This window comes from Bubalus kerabau, chromosome 9, assembly GCF_029407905.1.
Source record: "Bubalus kerabau isolate K-KA32 ecotype Philippines breed swamp buffalo chromosome 9, PCC_UOA_SB_1v2, whole genome shotgun sequence".
Lineage (NCBI taxonomy): Eukaryota > Metazoa > Chordata > Mammalia > Artiodactyla > Bovidae > Bubalus > Bubalus kerabau.
The window spans coordinates 43,259,640-43,281,896 of NC_073632.1; positions in this window are offsets into that span (position 1 = coordinate 43,259,640).

Genomic DNA, 22,257 nt, shown 5'->3' on the forward strand with positions numbered 1-22,257 from the left:
TGTATATCATGTAAGGGAAGCATCTCACTTCTTTATTTTGATGTGGTATCAATTGTCGTAGCACCATTTGTTGAAAAGACTATTTCTTTTCCACTGAATACTCCTGACCTTCTTGTTGAAAGTTGGACATAGACATGGCTTTATTTCTGGATTCTTGGTTTTATTACATTGATCTGAATTTCCATCTTTATGTCAGTATCACTTGGTTTTTATTACTATTGTTTTCTAGCAAGTTGTGAAATTGGGAAATGCGAATCTTCCTACTTTGCTCTTTTTCAAGATTTCTGTTGTTATTTGTTGTTATATCAAATCCCTTGCAATTGTTTAGGAATTTTAGAATCAGCTTTTTAACTCATAAAATTAAGTAAATTGAGATTCTAATAAAGTTTCCATTGAATCTGTAGATAAATTCAGGGAGCGTTCCCATCTTAAAAGCATTAAATACTCCAATCCATAAGCATGACATGTTTTCCCATTTGTTTTGGATCTTATTTAATTTCTTTCAACAGTGTTTTGTAGCTTTTAGAATAAATAGACTAAGCAAATTGTCAGTGGAGTATGATAATAAATTATACACTGATCTAAACATGTATAAATCTCACATACATAAAGACATCCAAAAGCAGGTAGACATGAAAAAACACATGGTATCTGAGTTCACTTATGTGAAATTCAGTAACAGGCAAAAATACTTTGTGGTGGTAGCATTAAGAACACTGGCTATTTCAGGGGAGAGAGGTACTGACTTGGAAGAGGCATAGAGTAACCTCTGTAAATAACCTATATGTTGATTTGAATGTTGTTTACACACACACACACATTTGATTACCTAAAATTTGTGTGCTTTATTACGTATGTCATGCACCAAAAATTTGATATCAGCAATATGTTGGTTATTTTAACAGAATCAACAGGAATGATTGATTTTCTCTAAAGAGAAAAAGTATTTCTTGAAAAGAAAGTACTTATTGAAATGCAAATAAATAACAAAAACATCCTTCATAATTGTCATGAAATCAACAGGTATTTAATGATGAAAAATGATGCTATGTTTATGAAACTCCCTAATCACATAAGTCAGTAAATAGTCATCTGCTTCCTAGGCAGCCAAGTTATCATGACATATCTTTTTCTTTAAATGTCAAGTTCTTCTGTAACTTTCTTTAGTTTGCAGTGTGGTTTTGTGCAGAGTATTGTAGGTGGTCTGAGTTTCTTTCATTTTGCTGGGAGTAGAAGTCAATCCTAAATTAAATTTAAGCAGGTGTAGAAAGGGGAAAGGATGTTAACTGGTGATGCCGAGGCATGGTAGGGCAGGACAACAGGGCTGAAATGCTTCCCCTATGCCACATTACTGGCTAAATGAGGCACCTGGAGCATTTTTATAGGCCCTCCTTAGTGTAACCATTAGCTCTATCTAATACAATCTTAAGTTTGTGAAATACTCACTTTTTAATACCAGCTTCAAATATAGTATGATAGAAAAATAAAATATCTTCTTTCCTAATTTTAACTTGATCCTTTGGACATCCTCTAGCTTACATCAGGTGTGATTGATAGTATATAGGCATCTCAGGATTGTAGACAAATTGAGATATTTCATATTGAACTACCCCATTCAATTTTCAGATCTCTAGTTTAATCTTGTCCGAAGGAATAGACACACACATTTTCTTACCATCATACTATTTTTTGGTTCTTTACTTTTGTTGAATTTTTCCTGTTGACTTTTTTTGTTGATTTTTTTAAACTGCTTCAATTTAATCTTCTTTAGGCTTTCATAAAGAACCTGTTCTTGAAATGCTAACTCTAAATTCTTACAGCTGTTTCCCTTGGTATTTTTGTTGTTGTTGTTGTATTTAAGGAATCTTATTGGGATGTATGTAGAGCCTGTTCTTCTACTAATTTTTGTCCTTATGATAAGTAATTGAAAGTGTAAGGCAAAATGTATGTTTCTATTAACATGTACTTGTCTAGAACTATGGGAAAGTGAATCTTATAGAACAGATGTCTTTGTGAATGAAAATGCCGTGGGAATGGGATGGAGTAGAATGACTGCAATTTGTCCCATGAGTCATACGTTGGGCTTTCATGGAGCTGTCTCAAATATGAATTACATAGAAGGTTGCACATTTAATTACAATAAGTAGTCTTGGTGAAGGAAATGGCAACACACTCCAGTATTCTTACCTAGAGACTCCTGTGGACAGAGGAGCCTGGTGGGCTGCTGTCCATAGGGTTGCAAAGAATCGGACATGACTGAAGCGACTTAGCATGCATGCATACATTGTAGAAGGAAATGGCAACCCACTCCAGTATTCTTGCCTGGAGATTCCCAGGGACAGAGGAGCCTGGTGGGTTGCCGCCTATGGGGTCAGACAGAGTCGGACACGACTGAAGCGACTTAGCAGCAGCAGCAGTAACTCATACTTTCAATTATCTCATTAATAAAGTTACTATCCTCTCAATGCCAAATCAAAAAACTTAACTGTCATTTTAAAATGTTTTCTCTCCCTCATTCTTTCTATCCAGTCAAGAACCATGTCCTCCTAAATGGATTATGGTTTACAGTGTTGTATGTCTCTCTCTCCTCCTCATCCCCATTTCCCTAAGTTGGACACTCATCATCTTTAACATACCTATTGTAATAACCTTGTGATCATTCTTAATTTCCTCAAGTCTCTCCCTAAATAGCCACCAAAATACATCTCAGACCTTGCACTTCCTTTAAAAAAAATTAGCAAATCTTCCATTACTTGTGCAACAAAGACCATACCCAATGGCATCAGCATTTCATATTCATTAAGACATAGCCTTTTTGTGAATCTCTTTATTCCATTTCTAGTTTCACAATATCCGTTTATACAATATGTAGTTACTTGTACTACTAATTATATACACACTGGCATACATGTCTCATATTTTATTCCTTTCATTCAATAAATATTTACTGTAAAGCTACTATATGCCAAGCATATTTCAGTGCTTGAAATATATCAGCAATTATAATGGAGGAAGATTTTTGCCTTCATGGACTTGATAGTGTAGCACTGAAAGGTAGAAAATAAACCTCTAAAGGGATCTTAATGTTTTACAATCTTAAGACAAAGTGTGTCCTGTGTGATTAATAATGTTTCCTGGGAATTGTGCCTAAAAGTCCTAGATCATTCTAATATTTGCTTGTTTTTTCTTTTATTGTGTGTGTGACTCTTTTCAGTTACTTGGCTCTGCAGAGTTGCTGCATGGAATATGGGAGAGAGAGGAGAGAACTACTACAGGGGTTTGGTCTGAGCAATTGAAAGAGTTGCCACAGGAGTCCTTAAAATCTAACCAGTCTTCTGAAGCATGGAAACAAGAATCAGGTCTTATGTTAAATTCAAGTTTAGAATTACAGAGTTTTATCTTAGCTTGTTTAATTTTCTATTTGCATCTCTTTTCTCTTAATGATGAAAATCTTGGATTTTAACTCCATTAATGTTTGCTTTATCCTATCATATATGTATGTTTGGGTAAGTGTACAAAAATATATAATTAAAAACATTGTTATTGTGATACAATAAATGGGACTTGTTTTGCCACCCCACTTAATTTTTTTTTAAAGTTAGGCAATTAAAAAAAAAAAATATATATATATAAACTATTTGACTACTAGGTGGTACAGGATGATCTTTAAGAGAAAAGGAAAAAAATGAAAACCGAGTCCAATTATTTTCCTAGTTTACCACTTGCGCTGCAGAGCAGACAGTGTGAAACCGAAGAGCCTGGCAGTGTTGCTGAGAAGCAGCATTCTGAACAGCATTCAGAATCTGACGAGTGAAGATGGCTAGACTTCATAAGCCAGGATGCCAGAGAGAAGAGTTGCCAATGATCTGAAGAGAAAGCTGCAGGTCTGAAGAGGGTCCGTCTCAAGTCTAGAGAAGCACTGACCAGCACAAGCATGTGTGTGTAAGGAATCTATCAAAGCCAGGGAAAGAACCGCTGGAAAGAAGCAGATGGAACAATTCTTGAGCTTGCAAAAGGCTCACTAGCCAGAGTGGAAACAAATCCTGACACAGATTAGTCTTCAGAGGGTATTATCTTAAGTGAGGTGGAATTTCTTATTTCTACAATCAAGGCTGCTTTTGACCTTATTTGTTGTTTAGTCACTAAGTTGTGTCTGACTCTTTGCAACCCCGTGAACTGCAGCACACCATGCTTCCCTGTTCTTCCCTATCTCCTGGAGATTGCTTATGAGGACTAAATATTTTTTTACAAATAATTTAATTACCTCTCAAGAATTATCTAAAAATTTTATGGGGATACTAATAAATAAGAAGAGTAATAATCTAAAATTCACAATGTCTGCATTCAATGAAAATTTATTGGGATACAAAGAAGCAGGCCTAAAAGATATATAACAACAACAGAAAAAATCAACCAATAGAAATAGATGAAGAAATTTCACAGATAATATCATTAATAGAAAAGAATTTTAAAACAGTACGTATACACACACACATTTTCCCCTACATGTTTCAGAAGGAGGAGGAAACAGGATCATGAAAAAAATAATTGCAAGATATAAAAAATACTCAAATGGCACTTCTAGGGATAAAAACTGTCTCTCTGTCCCCTTCTGCTAGGAGAGCCTTTTAAACACAGTTTCATGCTTGATACAAACACAGCTAGCTTCAGATTTCTCTTCTTTTAGGCAGGGATGCTGATGAGCAGAGAAGGGAAAATTGGGAAATATACTGACATATGTCACTGTCTACAAATATTTTCCCAGAATGAGAAGAAAGTGCAACAAGTCAGGAAAACCCAGCTCAAGCTCTTTGTATGTATTTCTGAAAATTTGCCCTTTTAGAAGTTATTTCTTGTCTGAGGCAAAGCCTCTCCCACATTAGTTCCAAGATTTTTTTCTTCCTACTGGACACTCCCTCTCAGATCAGATCAGATGAGTCGCTCAGTCGTGTCTGACTCTTTGCGACCCCATGAATCGCAGCACGCCAAGCCTCCCTGTCCATCACCATCTCCCGGAGTTCACTCAGACTCATGTCCATCGAGTCAGTGATGCCATCCAGCCATTTCATCCTCTGTCGTCCCCTTCTCCTCCTGTCCCCAATCTCTCCCAGCATCAGAGTCTTTTCCAATGAGTCAACTCTTTGCATGAGGTGGCCAAAGTACTGGAGTTTCAGCTTTAGCATCATTTCTTCCAAAGAAATCCCAGGGTTGATCTCCTTCAGAATGGACTGGTTGGATCTCCTTGCAGTCCAAGGGACTCTCAAGAGTCTTCTCCAACACCACAGTTCAAAAGCATCAATTCTTTGGCGCTCAGCCTTCTTCACAGTCCAACTCTCACATCCATACATGACCACAGGAAAAACCATAGCCTTCACTAGATGAACCTTTGTTGGCAAAGTAATGTCTCTGCTTTTGAATATGCTATCTAGGTTGGTCATAACTTTCCTTCCAAGGAGTAAGCGCCTTTTAATTTCATGGCTGCAGTCACCATCTGTAGTGATTTTGGAGCCCAGAGAAATAAAGTCTGACACTGCTTCCACTGTTTCCCCATCTATTTCCCAGGAAGTGGTGGGACCGGATGCCATGATCTTCGTTTTCTGCATGTTGAGCTTTAAGCCAACTTTTTTACTCTCCACTTTCACTTTCATCAAGAGGCTTTTGAGTTCCTCTTCACTTTCTGCCACAAGGGTGGTGTCATCTGCATATCTATTACTTAATTGATTTGTATGTGTTTTCTTTCTCATCATAAAAAGAACGCCATAACTACGAGGTAGCCCTCTTTACCAAGGTAATCCAGAGTGGAATATTTCTGTTTTGCCTTGATTCTAATTTTTCATATAGTGTGTTAGATCTGATATGTACTTGGATTCCTTCACTTTGGCAGTGAAACATATGACAACAATTCAAAGTTCTGTGTGTATTCTCTAAAGTTTGGCTTACTTGGAGTAGTTTGTTCTGAATTTACTATCTTAATTTCACTTATGAAAAAGTGAAAGGAATAGGTTAGGTACATCTAAACTTAAGCCATGTTCCTCTTCCTGAGCAATAAAGTTCCATCTTTGAATCTTTCCTCTACTTAATAAATTATATTCAGAAATTTAACAATGAAGATCATATGTTTTTAAAATTATATATTAGTTAAAATACAAGATAACCAAGTGATGTGGACTCTACAATTTCAACTTTATAAATTGATTTACACTAAAAGGCTAAGAGATATCTGTAAAATAAAAATTATTTTTGTAGTTAGGATATGGGATTTTGTGTGAGTTTTATAACATATACATTAATATTATTTATAATTATTCTTTCAGTTTTTAAAGACCCTTAAATATATAACTAAAATAATACTGAGTTTCATGTGATATAATATTTGCTTTTAAAATTATAAGTACCTGATGGATAAAAAAGAATCATAGAATTTTTGAAATTAGTAAATTGGATTTGAATAGAGTGTTTTATATAAAAAAGGCATTTTTTTTAAAAAAGGTAACCTTACTGTTCTAGAGTTTGACAATTCACAAACCTGCTTTTTCAAAGAGAACACCAATTAAACAGATATGAAGAATTTTAGCTAGAAAATAACTGTAGGGAAGAAGATTCCACACTCTGTCTACATCTCTTTATTTTTCCTCCATGGACCCCCAAATGGAAACTCCCCACAACATGCCCACTGTCTCACTGGGAATGATGGAAAAGGAACGCATGTCCCTATTTTCACCACGTAATTCCTTCTTTCTTTCCCTCCCATGGAAAGAAATGACTTGTATGCATGTTAGGATCAGTATTAATCTGGCATTTATTAAAATGTTCTTTCCTTTTAAAAAGATATTAACATTTCCTTCCTGTTCATTGTTATTTGTTAAGTCTGTTCTTCAGACTGTGTTTTTTCTTGCCTTTTGGCAAGGTTTGTAATATTTGTTGAAAGTCAAGAGGCCTGTTGTATTGGGGAATAGGAACTAAGGAAAATAGGCCTTTAGCATGACAATTTATGTAACTAAGAGCACGGCTTATTTAATGTTTATATTAGCTTTAGGCTGAGGCTTAAAATTCCTCTAGTGATCTTGTGTTTTTCCTCCCCTTTTGGCTCTAGGGCTTCCTTCCTTTGGTACAGCTTCTAGGATATCTCTTGTACCCTACCACTCTTAAAATTGCGAGGCTGCTGTCTAATGTGATTATCCTGGAGCTTCCTTAGAAAAGTAGCAGAGGGATGGGGGCATTCTGTGATTTTTCAGTTAAGTCTTTAGGGCGACTTGCATACTGGGGCTGTGGCCTTCACAAGTGTTTCAGACTGTCCTTCACTGGTATAATAATTTTCTCCCTGCCACGACTGTGGCTGCAGCTTCAAGTCAACTTCCTTGAAGCCTGGTCCACCACTTAAGACAATTCTTCCCCTCTTAGGTCACCAAGGAGGGCTGGAGGAGCTGGAGGAAAGGAATTACATCACCTGAACAGTGCTCTGGCAAAGAGGTTCTTTGTGAAGAATACTGGTTCACAAAGGGTCCAGGAAAAACCCTTGATTTATAATGTGTCCATTTGTTTCTTATTGTAAAGATAGAATCAGTTATTTCCAAAGTCTTTAACATGTAAGAAACCTGAAGTCCTCACATGTTATTTTTCATCAGAAGCATTAATATTACTTTACTTAAATTTAACAGTATAAAAATAGAAGTTAAGGAATTCATTAGCTTTACTAAGAAAAATATTGTGGAAAACACTTAATGTTGGAATGATTATTTCATACATGTGTTCTCCTCTTTTCATATCATATTATTGAATACTTATTTGAGAAAATTAGGAAATTAATCCATTTATGTTTCATTTCACTTTACCATTTATGCCCCAATGTTTTTTGCTACTTCTGATGAAACTTTCATTTTGACAGTGTTTTTATTTATTTTTTCTATTCTTTTCCAGATTTCTGCCATTGTGCTATTTATCTCCTTCTGTAACTTATAGTTTCTTTCTTCTTTGAGCCCATTTCTGGAAATATCATACTGTTCCCAACTCCTTTGATTCTATAACAAAGTAATTATCTACATTTTTCCTCGGGACTCTTAGGAAATTCCTCTTGTGATATATGTACTTCATGTGCTTTTGTTCATCGTTTTCATCTTTTCAGGAGAAAAAAAAGTCAAATTTTAAGCACAGCTTATCTCTTGAGTTCTTTGATATTTGTATTCACTTTTGAATGGTGCTGGGTATATGTTTGAGAAAAGCAGTTTTGGGGAAAGGAGGGAGGCAGAGCTCCAGTCATCTGTTGTGTCGACATTAGCTTGGTGCCTTTTACCAAATCTATCATTTTCTTTGCCCAGGGAGAAAGTCTCTTCCAAAGCTTTTGGCATTCAGGGTGTCAGCATGTCTCATGGCTAAGCGCTTTAGTTCAAAGTTTCTCTTCATCATGTTCACAGCCTGCCTGGCCTTTTTCTATGACATTTACTCCTGGCAACTTCCTTTGGCTAAAGGGCTAGATTATAGAAAAATAAATGTCTTGACAGCACAATTTAATTTTTCAGCTCCACTTGCACTGCTGTTCTGAATTGTCACACTGGATAACCAGAGGAAAAACTCTCACTTCTGCCTCAGGCCACTCAACCTCAGTCCTCTCCGGTTTAATCAAAGAATCAATAGAGATATTCTTTCCTAACTGTCAGTCTTAATACTAGAAAAACTGCTTCCAGCTGGGGTGAGAGGGGCCTGTTGGTCACCTTGAAGATTTGTTCTTTGTTTGAGCAACATTTCCCAGTATCTGGCGGAATACCATTCATTGACTCTGATTGGAGTCAACTGGTCTTGCTTTACTTTATTTTCTTGCTGCTACTTTTATGAGTTAGAGTCAGTAGAGTAGACAATGGGATAAAAATATCACTCTGATCTCTGAAATAATTTTAATTTTAATTTACCAGTTAAATAATGCTGCCAGGATAAACAACAGAAACACAATGAATACCACTCCTCTTTTTTTCATTATACTTAGGAATTTTCAGATATAAGTAAATTTTGGCTTTGAAATGTACTATGAAATAATGGAAGCAAATTTTGAGGTTAATCTAAATGTGTTTGTGTCACAGCAGAAATTAGCAACAAGAACATTTTGTTGGTAAGACTTCAATCTCAACTTATTCTGTAGAGACTTTTATGAAATTCTAGGATACTAGGTCTCAGAGCACAGGAGCAGACGAGTCTGTTTCCTAAGCAATTTTAAAAACCTGCAAAATAATATAAGTAAGCTCTCAGAAAGTGTCAGTATTTTTCTTTCCATCTATATATTATACTGAGAGTTACCGAACTCCTTTTGTATTATTATCTCTATTTTTATTTATATCCCCACCCTGAAGGGTACATAAACTCTAGAACAGAATAAAGGTCAAGTGCCTTTTAAACATAAACATGTGTAATCTATGAAGGGGCTAACATATAAGAGGGACCATATTTTACGTTATTAATTTTCTTTATTATAAAATGTAAATAGGTAAAGAAAGAAGCAAATAGTTTTGTTCTAGACTAGTATAAATATAAAAATAGCATTATTGTTCAAAATGGAAACAGCATCAGTACCTCCTTCAGAGGCACAGGTTCATTCCAATTCTTTTGAGACCTGGTATGAAGAAGCTGAGGTTGAATGGTTCTATGAAGACCTACAAGACCTTTTAGAACTAACACCCAAAAAAGATGTTCTTTTCATTATAGGGGACTGGAATGCAAAAGTAGGAAGTCAAGAAACACCTGGAGTAACAGGCAAATTTGGCCTTGGAATATGGAATGAAGCAGGGCAAAGACTAATAAAGTTTTGCCAAGAAAATGCACTGGTCATAGCAAACACCCTCTTCCAACAACACAAGAGAAGACTCTATACATGGACATCACCAGATGGTCAACACCAAAATCAGATTAATTATATTCTTTGCAGCCAAAGATGGAGAAGCTCTATACAGTCAGCAAAAACAAGACCAGGAGCTGACTGTGGCTCAGACCATGAACTCCTTATTCCCAAATTCAGACTTAAATTGAAGAACGTAGGGAAAACCACTAGACCATTCAGGTATGACCTAAATCAAATCCCTTATGATTATACAGTGGAAGTGAAAAATAGATTTAAGGGCCTAGATTTGATAGATAGAGTGCCTGATGAACTATAGAATGAGGTTCCTGACATTGTACAAGAGAGGGATCAAGACCATCCCCATGGAAAAGAAATGCAAAAAAGCAAAATGGCTGTCTGGGGAGGCCTTACAAATAGTTGTGAAAAGAAGAGAAGCAAAAAGCAAAGGAGAAAAGGAAAGATATAAGCATCTGAATGCAGAGTTCCAAAGAATAGCAAGAAGAGATAAGAAAGCCTTCTTCAGCGATCAATGCAAAGAAATAGAGGAAAACAACAGAATGGGAAAGACTAGAGATCTCTTCAAGAAAATTAGAGATACCAAGGGAACATTTCATGCAAAGATGGGCTCGATAAAGGACAGAAATGGTATGGGCCTTACAGAAGCAGAAGATATTAAGAAGAGGTGGCAAGAATACACAGAAGAACTGTACAAAAAAGATCTTCACGACCCAGATAATCACGATGGTGTGATCACTCACCTAGAGCCAGACATCCTGGAATGTGAAGTCAAGTGGGCCTTAGAAAACATCATTATGAACAAAGCTAGTGGAGGTGATGGAATTCCAGCTGAGCTATTTCAAATCCTGAAAGATGATGCTGTGAAAGTGCTGCACTCAATATGCCAGCAAATCTGGAAAACTCAGCACTGGCCACAGGACTGGAAAAGGTCAGTTTTCATTCCAATCCCAAAGAAAGGCAATGCCAAAAGAATGCTCAAACTACTGCACAAGTGCACTCATCTCACACGCTAGTAAAGTAATGCTCCAAATTCTCCAAGCCAGGCTTCAGCAATACGTGAACCGTGAACTTCCTGATGTTCAAGATGATTTTAGAAAAGGCAGAGGAACCAGAGATCAAATTTCCAACATCTGCTGGATCATGGAAAAAGCAAGAGAGTTCCAGAAAAACATCTATTTCTGCTTTATTGACTATGCCAAAGCCTTTGACTGTGTGGATCACAATAAACTGTGGAAAATTCTGAAAGAGATGGGAATACCAGACCACCTGATCTGCCTCTTGAGAAATCTGTATGCAGGTCAGGAAGCAACAGTTAGAACTGGACGTGGAACAACAGACTGGTTCCAAATAGGAAAAGGAGTACGTCAAGGCTGTATATTGTCACCCTGCTTATTTATTTTATATGCAGAGTACATCATGAGAAATGCTGGACTGGAAGAAGCACAAGCTGGAATCAAGATTGCCAGGAGAAATATCAATAACCTCAGATACGCAGATGACACCACCCTTATGGCAGAAAATAAAGAGGAACTAAAAAGCCTCTTGATGAAAGTGAAAGTGGAGAGTGAAAAAGTTGTCTTAAAACTCAACGTTCAGAAAACAAAGATCATGGCATCTGGTCCCGTCACTTCATGGGAAATAGATATGGAAACAGTGTCAGACTTTATTTTTGGGGGCTCGAAAATCACTGCAGATGGTGACTGCACCATGAAATTAAAAGACACTTACTCCTTGGAAGGAAAGTTATGACCATCCTAGATAGCATATTCAAAAGCAGAGACGTTACCTTGCCAACAAAAGTTCGTCTAGTCAAGGCTATGGTTTTTCCTTGATCATGTATGGATGTGAGAGTTGGACTGTGAAGAAGGCTGAGTGCCGAAGAATTGATGCTTTTGAACTGTGGTGTTGGAGAAGACTCTTGAGAGTCCCTTGGACTGCAAGGAGATCCAATCAGTCCATTCTGAAGGAGATCAGCCCTGGGATTTCTTTGGAAGGAATGATGCTGAAACTCCAGTACTTTGGCCACCTCATGCAAAGAGTTGACTCATTGGAAAAGACTCTGATGCTGGGAGGGATTGGGGACAGGAGGAGAAGGGGATGACAGAGGATGAGATGGCTGGATGGCATCACCGACTCAATGGATGTGAGTCTGGGTGAACTCCAGGAGTTGGTGATGGACAGGGAGGCCTGGCGTGCTGAGATTCATGGGGTCGCAAAGAGTCGGACACGACTGAGTGACTGAACTGAACTGAACTGATGTAGCTTGTATGTGAGTTGTCTAAACATTCCACAAGGACACTTGTGCTCATGTAAATGCATATTCATAACTTTTTTGTAGCTGCACTGAGGAATTGCTAGCCAGTTTTAATGTAATTAGAGTTCACAGTATGTTTACTGCCTTTTGTTATTACCATGCTTATCTGAAAAAGTGCCTAAGGTCATTTTTTACTGTTAACTGAATATTGTGTAACCTCATAACAATTTTCTATAAAATTATAAGTGACAAAATCAGAGTACTAAAATCTTGTATCAATTACAGAAAATAAAATAAATTCCATTAACTCTTGAAAATGTTGGAGCTCCAACTTTCTGAATTAAAAAAAAATAATAATTTTGAGAATATTTTTATCTTTAGCTAAAATTCTATAAAGTATCATATGGAATGTTGTAATCTAGGAAAAGTATAAATATGATGAACATCATATGTACTGTAAGTCAATTCTAGATAATTTTCATGACCAAAAAGACACTCCATTCTTAAGCTATCATCCCCTTAACCCCTTATTCCCCTAGTAGTAAAATAATCACTTGTCTGTTTGATATCTCCAAAAATTTAACTATCCTTGCCATGTCATATAAATTGAATCATATAATATGTAGTCTTTTGTCCCTGGATTATTTTCACAGCATAAGGTTTTTAAAGTTTATCTGTATTGTAGTACATGCTGCTGCTTCTGCTAAGTCGCTTCAGTCGTGTCCGACTCTGTGTGACCCCAAAGACAGCAGCCCACCAGGCTCCCCCATCCCTGGGATTCTCCAGGCAAGAACACTGGAGTGGGTTGCCATTTCCTTCTCCAATGCATGAGAGTGAAAAGTGAAAGTGAAGACGCTCAATCATGTCTGACTCTTAGCGACCCCATGGACTGCAGCCCACCAGGCTCCTCCATCCATGGGATTTTCCAGGCAAGAGTACTGGAGTGGGGTGCCATTGCCTTCTCTAATTGTAGCATATATGAGCACTTAATTCTTTTCAATGGCTGAATAATATTCTACTGTATTTATATGCTACATTTTGTTTATTCATTCATCTGTTGGTGGACCTTTTCACTATTGTTGATATTGCTGTCATGAAAATTATAGAGTAAGTTTTTCTTTGAACATCTGATTTCAGTTATTTTGGTTATATAACTAAAAATGGAACTGTTGAATCAAAGGTAAATCTACGTTTAAATTTTTGAGGAACCACCAAGTGTTCTCCATAGCAGCTACATTATTTTACATTCCCAACAACAATGTTCAAGCTTTCCAATTTCTCCACATCCTTGAAAATACTTGTTATTATCATTAAAAAAGTTATTATCCTACTCATCCTAGTGTCTTGTAATTTTGATTTGTGATTCCCCAGTGACTAATGAGGAGAAGGCAATGGCCACCCACTCCAGGACTCTTGCCTGGAAAATCCCATGGATGGAGGAGCCTGGTAGGCTACAGTCCATGGGGTCGCAAAGAGTTGGACACTACTGAGTGACTTCACTTTCACTTTTCACTCTCATGCATTGGGGAAGGAAATGGCAACCCACTCCAGTGTTCTTGCCTGGAGAATCCCAGGGACGGGGGAGCCTGGTGGGCTGCTGTCTATGGGGTTGCACAGGGTTGGAGACAACTGAAGTGACTTAACAGCAGCAGCAGTGACTAATGATATTGAGTATCTTTTCATGTGGTTGTTGGCTGTTTGTATATATTTTTTAAAATAAAATGTTTGTTAAAATCTTTTACCTACTGTTTAAGTCAGTTGTATGCCCTTTTGTTTTTGAGTTGTAAGAATACATTCTATATTCTGGATAGTAGACTCATATCAGATGTAAGATTTGCAAACATTTTCTCCCCTTCTGTGGATTGTTTTTTTTTTTTTTTTTTTTTAACTTTCTTGATAGTGTCCTTTGAAACACAGGGTTTTTAATTTTTACAAACTCCACCTTACCTATTTATCTTTCATTGCCTATGGTTTTGTTGCCATAGCTAAGAAACCATTGACAATCTGAAGTCACAAAAATTTGTTCCAATATTTTATAGGTTTTAGCTCTGACATTTAGGTCTTTAAGCAAACTTTTGTAAATGGTGTAAGAATCCAACTTCATTCTTTTACCAGGCAGTTGGTTAGTGATTAATTTTCACATTAAGTTTTACATATCAGTTTTTGCAAGTGAGTTATGAGAACTATGGAAAATTCTGTATTACTTACATCTGCATTCTTATTGTCTATGATGTTGCCTGTGAATTATAAACCTATTTGACTGAAATAGGTACAATTAATAAATAATATATTATTTAATATTAAGAAGGAATAATTTTTGTACAGACTACCCAATGTATGAAAAAATTTTCTAATTATGCAAGTATGTTAAAATATGCTAGCGATAATTTTATTTGACTTACCAAATTGCATGAATTATTTTAATAAAACAGAAAATAATAATTCTAATGTAGAGATTCTATAGCTATGAAACACTTAGATTTACATTTTTTTTGTAATCCTCAGAACAGTTCCATAAATAACTAAGAATAGGTATTATATTTCATGACAACAAAGGATGAGATGGTTGGTGGCATCACAGACTCAGTGGAACGTGAGTTTGAGTAAACTCTGGGAGCTAGTGATGGACAGGGAGGCCTGGCATGCTGCAGTCCATGGAGTCACAAAGAGTCTGACATGACTGAGCAACTGAACTGAACTGATATATTAATAAATTAATTGAAAATTTTGACCAAGTTCAATAGGAGTAATATGATATACTAAAAACAAATCAGTATTACCTTTTCTGACGCTAAATCCATGTTCCTTCTATGTCATAACTGCTCCTTCCTTGAATTAGATCTTTAAGTAATTTGTTGGTCTATCTACACATCGGTCTACCTAAATAAATGTGTTTAAAATAAACTTTTCTACAAAGTTGGTGGAATTCTCAGATCAAACCAAGTCAAAAGGTCTAAGGGATTGTTTTTCCTTGTTTGTATTTTCCTTCTTCTACCTAGAATTTCTCTCTGACAGAATATTGAATTAAATTAGTCCAATACAATTCACTTATCATAAAACCATGCTGGTGTTCAGTATCCTAAGAGTTAATATATTTCAGAAGGTAGTTATGAGTAATTTTTACAGATGATTGATTGTTAGGAAAAGCAGATGGAGCTGATTTAATCTTCAAAAATAGAAGACAAGCATTTCAAAGAACTCAGTAAAACTTTATGCTTCTTTTCCTTTTTCAGTAACTATCTTCAAAGATAAGTCAAGAGAGTGAAAAATGGGAATCACACACCAGAAGAAGGGAAATTTGATTATCAAGAGAATTGTTTTCCACATGTTAAGGCAATAAAAAATAAATTATAAGTATTCAATAGCTCAGAATGTACACTATCCACATATACTCCACCCCCTCCAAAAAAATAAACAAACAAAAAAACTACTTGAGAATATAATTTTACCCACTGGGAAATGAATAAAAAGAAGAAGCTAAAATTGGAGAAAGGTGGTATAAAATATTAGTGTAATATTCACTAAATGTTAAAAAATAGGATTGACTTTATGTAATTATATATATATATATGTATATATATATATATATATATATATATGGTTATAAAACAATAAACCATGAAAGAAAGTATGTGTGCATGCATGCTAAGTCATCTCCAACCCTTTTGAGACCTTACGGACTGTATCCTACCAGGCTCCTCTGTCCTTGGGATTGTCCAGTCAAGAATACTGGAGTGGGTTGCCATTTCCTCCTCCAGGGGATCTTCTTGACTCAGCGATCTAATTTGCAACTCCTGCATTGGCAGGCAGCTTCTTTTCCCCTGAGCCACCAGAGAAGCCATGAAAGAAAGTATACCTAGTATGAAAATAATTCAAAAGTCATAAATTTGTTTAGAGATTACAATTCAGTTTAGAGAAACTAGAAACAGAAAGGATGGAGGGGGGGAAAAGGCTTTGCATTAGTTTTCCCCTATTACCTGAGATCATTTGATACACTCTAAAATTTTGCCACAGTCATTTATAGTATATGTTCAAATGTATATTAAAAAAAAGAGAAAACTCAAATGTTACTGACAGTAGGTAAACATGATATATATCTTCCAAATCAGTAGAGAAAAAAAATTGATATTACATATTTCATGAAATATAGAAATTGAAATAACTCATTTCAAATGAGAGGCAGGAAAAGCAAAAGAAAGAACATACAAATGTGGGGCCAGCAGGCTGGTTCCCATGGGCCAAATCTGGCTTTGTTTTGGTAAATAAGCTTCTATTGGAATATAGTCATTTCACTCATTTACATATTGCTTTTGGCTGTTTTCTTGCTTCAGTGGCAGAGTTTGGTAGCTGCAACAAAGATTGCAAAGGCCTACAAAGCCTAATTTATTTGTACTCAGGAAATCTGCGAATATTACAGTTTATGGCAAAGTTTTGCCAAACCCTGATCTATGGTAGCCAAATATATATACATGATTCCTCCCTTCAAAATAACTCATAAACTAATAGGGTAAGGCCTTCCCTGGTGGCTCAGAATCCGCCAGCAATGGAGGAGACCTGGGTTCTGTCCCTGGGTTGGAAAGATCCCCTGCAGAAGGGAATGGCTACCCACTCCAGTATTCTTGCCTTGAAACATCCATGGACAGAGGAGCCTGGCAGACTATTGTACACTGGGTCTTAGAGAGTCAGACACTACTGAGCAATTAACACTTTCAACATGGCAAGAAAAGGGAAAATAAAACAGATAATATGAAAAATGCTATTAAAGTACATTCACAAAATATGGAAAAATAACTAGATGAAGGACACTAACTCCTTAAGTTGCATTCTTTTCCAGCAGCAGAGTGTTGAGAGAACTTCACAGGCCATGTTATTACTGGTGGATCTTAAAGCATAATTATAGGTTTTCTAAGCAGAGGACAGAAAAGGCATCTGAGGCAGAGAAAACGGCACATGAAAAAGGTATGAAGGTGGGAAATAGAGGGATATTTGGGAACAGTGAGAAGTGAATTGTAGAAGAATTGCACTCATCTCACACGCTAGTAAAGTAATGCTCCAAATTCTCCAAGCCAGGCTTCAGCAATACCCACCATGAAATTCCAGATGCTCAAGCTGGTTTTAGAAAAGGCAGAGGAATCAGAGACCAAATTGCCAACATCTGCTGGATCATCAAAAAAGCAAGAGAGTTCCAGAAAAACATCTATTTCTGCTTTATTGATTATGCCAAAGCCTTTGGTTGTGTGGATCACAATAAACTATGGAAATTTCTGAAGAGATGGGAATATCAGACAACCTGACCTGCCTCTTAAGAAACCTGTATGCAGGTCAGGAAGCAACAGTTAGAACTGGACATGGAACATCAGACTGGTTCCAAATAGGAAAAGGAGTACCTCAAGGCTGTATATTGTTACCCTGCTTATTTAACTTCTATGCAGAGTACATCATGAGAAATGCTGGGCTGGAAGAAGCACAAGCTGGAATCAAGATTTCTGGGAGAAATATCAATAGCCTCAGATATGCAGATGACACCACCCTTGTGGCAGAAAGTAAAGAGGAACTAAAAAGCCTCTTGATGAAAGTGAAAGAGGAGAGTGAAAAAATTGGCTTAAAGCTCAACATTCGAAAACTAAGGTCATGGCACCTGGTCCCATCACTTCATGGCAAATAGATGGGGAAACAGTGGAGTCAGTGTCAGACTTTATTTTTCTGGGCTCCAAAATCACTGCAGATGGTGACTGCAGCCATGAAATTAAAAGGCGCTTACTCCTTGGAAGGAAAGTTATGACCAACCTAGATAGCATATTCAAAAGCAGAGACATTACTTTGCCAACAAAGGTTCGTCTAGTCAAGGCTATGGTTTTTCCTGTGGTCATGTATGGATGTGAGAGTTGGACTGTGAAGAAGGCTGAGTGCCGAAGAATAGATGCTTTTGAACTGTGGTGTTGGAGAAGACTCTTGAAAGTCCCTTGGACTGCAAGGAGATCCAACCAGTCCATTCTGAAGGATATCAGCCCTGAGATTTCTTTGGAAGGAATGATGCTAAAGCTGAAACTCCAGTATTTTGGCCACCTCATGCAAAGAGTTGACTCATTGGAAAAGACTCTGATGCTGGGAGAGATTGGGGGCAGGGGGAGAAGGGGACGACAGAGGATGAGATGGCTGGATGGCATCACTGACTCAATGGACATGAGTCTGGGTGAACTCTGGGAGTTGGTGATGGACAGGGAGGCCTGGCATGCTGAGATTCATGGGGTCGCAAAGAGTTGGACACGACTGAGCGACTGAACTGAACTGGGAAGTGATCAACAAAGAAGAAACTGACCTCTGCAGGGTCTTCACATTCATTATTACTTTCTTTTGATTCTTTCTAAAGCTTTTGTCAGTTTCACAAATGATCTCACATGCTCATTAATACACTTGTACAAGATGTGTACACTTTTCAGTCAGTGAGTCAGTTCAGTCACTCATTCGTGTCTGACTTTTTGTGAACACATGGACTACAGCATGCCAGGCCTCCCTGTCCATCACCAACTCCTACAGTTACTCAAACTCATGTCCATTGAGTCGGTGATGCCATCCAGCCATCTCATCCTCTACTGTCCCCTTCTCCCACCGTCAATCTTTCCCAGCATCAGGGTCTTTTCAAATGAGTCAGATCTTCGCATCAGGTGGCCCAGGGTATTGGAGTTTCAGCTCAGCATCAGTCCTTCAAGTGAATATTCAGGACTGATTTCCTTTAGGATTGACTGGTTGGATCTCCTTGCAGTCCAATGGACTCTCAAAAATGTTCTTTACCATCACAATTCAAAAGCATCAATTCTTTGGCATGCAGCTTTCTTTATAGTCCAACTCTCACATGCATACGTGACTAATGGAAAAAATATAGCTTTGACTAGACAAATCTATGCTGGCAAAATAATGTCTCTGCTTCTTAATATGCTGTCTATGTTGGTCATAGCTTTTCTTCCAAGGAGCAAGCATCTTTTAATTTCATGGCTGCAGTCACCACCTGCAGTGATTTTGGAGCCCAACAAAAAGTAAAGTCTCTCACTGTTTCCATTGTTTCCCCGTCGATTTGGCATGAAGTAATGGGACCAGATGCCATATCTTCTGAATGTTCAGTTCTAAGCCTGCTTTTTCACTCTCTTCTTTCACTTTCATCAAGAGGCTCTTTAGTTCTTCTTGCTTTCTGCCATAAGGGCAGTGTTATCTGCATATCTGAGGTTATTGATATTTCTCTCAGCAATCTTGATTCCAGCTTGTGTTTATTAAGCCCGGCATTTCACATGATGTGCTCTGCATGTAAGTTAAATAAACAGGGTGACAGTATATAGCCTTGACATACTCCTTTGCCAATTTGGAACCAATCTGTTGTTCCATGTCTGGTTCTAACTGTTGCTTCTTGACCTGCATACAGATTTCACAGGAGAAAGGTCAGGTGGTCTGGTATTCCCATCTCTTGAAGAATTTTCCACAGTTTGGTGTGATATACACAGTCAAAGGCTTTGGTGTACTCAATAAAGCAGAAGTAGATGTTTTTCTGGAGTTCTCTTGCTTGTTCAATGATCCAACAGACATTGACAATTGACCTCTGGTTCCTCTGCTTTTCTAAAACCAGCTTGAACATCTGGAAGCTGGCGGTTCACATGTTATTGAAGCCTGGCTTGGAGAATTTTGAGCATTACTTTGCTAGCATGTGAGATGAGTGTAATTGTGCGGTAGTTTGAACACATGAACAGTATGAGAAGGCAAAAAAATAGGGCACTGGAAGATGAACTCCCCAGGTCAGTAGGCGCTTGATATGCTACTGGGAAACAGTGGAGAAATTGCTCCAGAAAAAATGAAGAGACAGAGCCAAAGCAAAAACAACACCCAGTTGTGGATGTGACTGGGGATGGAAGTAAAGTCCGATTCTGTAAAGAACAGTATTGGATAAGAACCTGGAATATTAGGTCCATGAATCAAGGTAAATTGGAAGTACTCAAACAGGAGATGGCAAGAGTGAACATCAACATTTTAGGAATCAGAGAACTAAAATGGGCGGGAATGGGTGAATTTAATTCAGATGACCATTATATCTACTACTATGGGCAAGAGTCCCTTAGAAAAAATGGAGTAGCCATCATAGTCAACAAAAGAGTCCAAAATGCAGTAGGTGGATGCAATCTAAAAAACAACAGAATGATCTCTGTTTGTTTCCAAGGAAAACCATTCAATATCACAGTAATCCAAGTCTATGTCCCGACAAGTAACACTGAAGAAGGTGAAGTTGAATGGTTCTATGAAGACCTACAAGACCTTCTAGAACTAACACCCCAAAAAGATGTCCGTTTCATTACAAGGGACTGGAATGCAAAAGTAGGAAGTCAAGAAACACTTGGAGTAACAGGCAAATTTGGCCTTGGAGTACAGAATGAAGCAGGGCAAAGGCTAATAAGAGTTTAGGCAAAAGAACACACTGGTCATAGCAAACACCCTCTTCCAACAACATAAGAGAACCCTACACATGGACATAACCAGATGGTCAACACCTAAATCAGATTGATTATATTCTTTTCAGCCAAAGATGGAGAAGCTCTATTCAGTCAGCAAAAACAAGACCGGGAGCTACTGTGGCTCAGATCATGAGCTCCTTATTGCCAAATTCAGACTTAAATTGAAGAAAGTGGGGAAAATCCTAGACCATTCAGGTACAACCTAAATCAAATCCCTTACGATTATACAGGGGAAGTGACAAATAGATTCAAGGGATTAGATATGATAGACAGAATGTCTGAAAAACTATGGACAAAAGTTTGTGACATTGTACAGGAGGCAGTGATCAAGACCATCCCCAAGACAAAGAAATGTAAAAAGGCAAAATAGTTGTCTGAGGAGGCCTTACAAATAGCTGAAAAAAGAAGAGAAGCAAAAGGCGAAGGAGAAAAGAAAAGATATATCCATTTGAATGCAGAGTTCCAAGGAATAGCAAGGAGAGATAAGAAAGCCTTCCTCAGTGATCAGTGCAAAAAAATAGAGGAAAACAATAGAATGGGAAAGACTAGTTATCTCATCAAGAAAATTAGCGATATCAAGGGAACATTCATGCAAAGATGGGCACAATAAAGGACAGAAATGGTAGGGACCTAACAGAAGCAGAAGATATTAAGAAGAAGTGGCAGAATACACAGAAAAACTATACAGTAAAGATCTTCACGATCCAGATAATCATGATGGTGTGATCACTCACCTAGGCCCAGACATCCTGGAAGGTGAAGTCAAATGGGCCTTAGGAAGCATCACTATAAACAAAGCTAGTGGAAGTGATGGAATTCCAGTTGAGCTATTTCAAATCCTAAAAGATGATGCTGTGAAAGAGGTACTCAATATGCCAGCAAATTTGGAGAACTTAGCAGTGGCCACAGGACTGGAAATGGTCAGTTTTCGTTCCAATCCCAAATATGGCAAAGCCACACTATGTTCAAAGTACTGCACAATTGCCCTCATCTCACACACTAGCAAAGTAATGCTCAAAATTCTCCAAGCCAGGCTTCAATAACATGTGAACCACCAGCTTCCAGATGTTCAAGCTGGTTTTAGAAAAGCAGAGGAACCAGAGGTCAATTGTCAATGTCTGTTGGATCATTGAACAAGCAAGAGAGCTCCAGAAAAACATCTACTTCTGCTTTATTGAGTACACCAAAGCCTTTGACTGTGTATATCACACCAAACTGTGGAAAATTCTTCAAGAGATGGGAATACCAGACCACCTGACCTTTCTCCTGTGAAATCTGTATGCAGGTCAAGAAGCAACAGTTAGAACCAGACATGGAACAACAGATTGGTTCCAAATTGGCAAAGGAGTATGTCAAGGCTATATACTGTCACCCTGTTTATTTAACTTACATGCAGAGCACATCATGTGAAATGCCGGGCTTAATAAACACAAGCTGGAATCAAGATTGCTGAGAGAAATATCAATAACCTCAGATATGCAGATGACACTGCCCTTATGGCAGAAAGCAAGAAGAACTAAAGAGCCTCTTGATGAAAGTGAAAGAAGAGAGTGAAAAAGCAGGCTTAGAACTGAACATTCAGAAGATATGGCATCTGGTCCCATTACTTCATGCCAAATCGACGGGGAAACAATGGAAACAGTGAGAGACTTTACTTTTTGTTGGGCTCC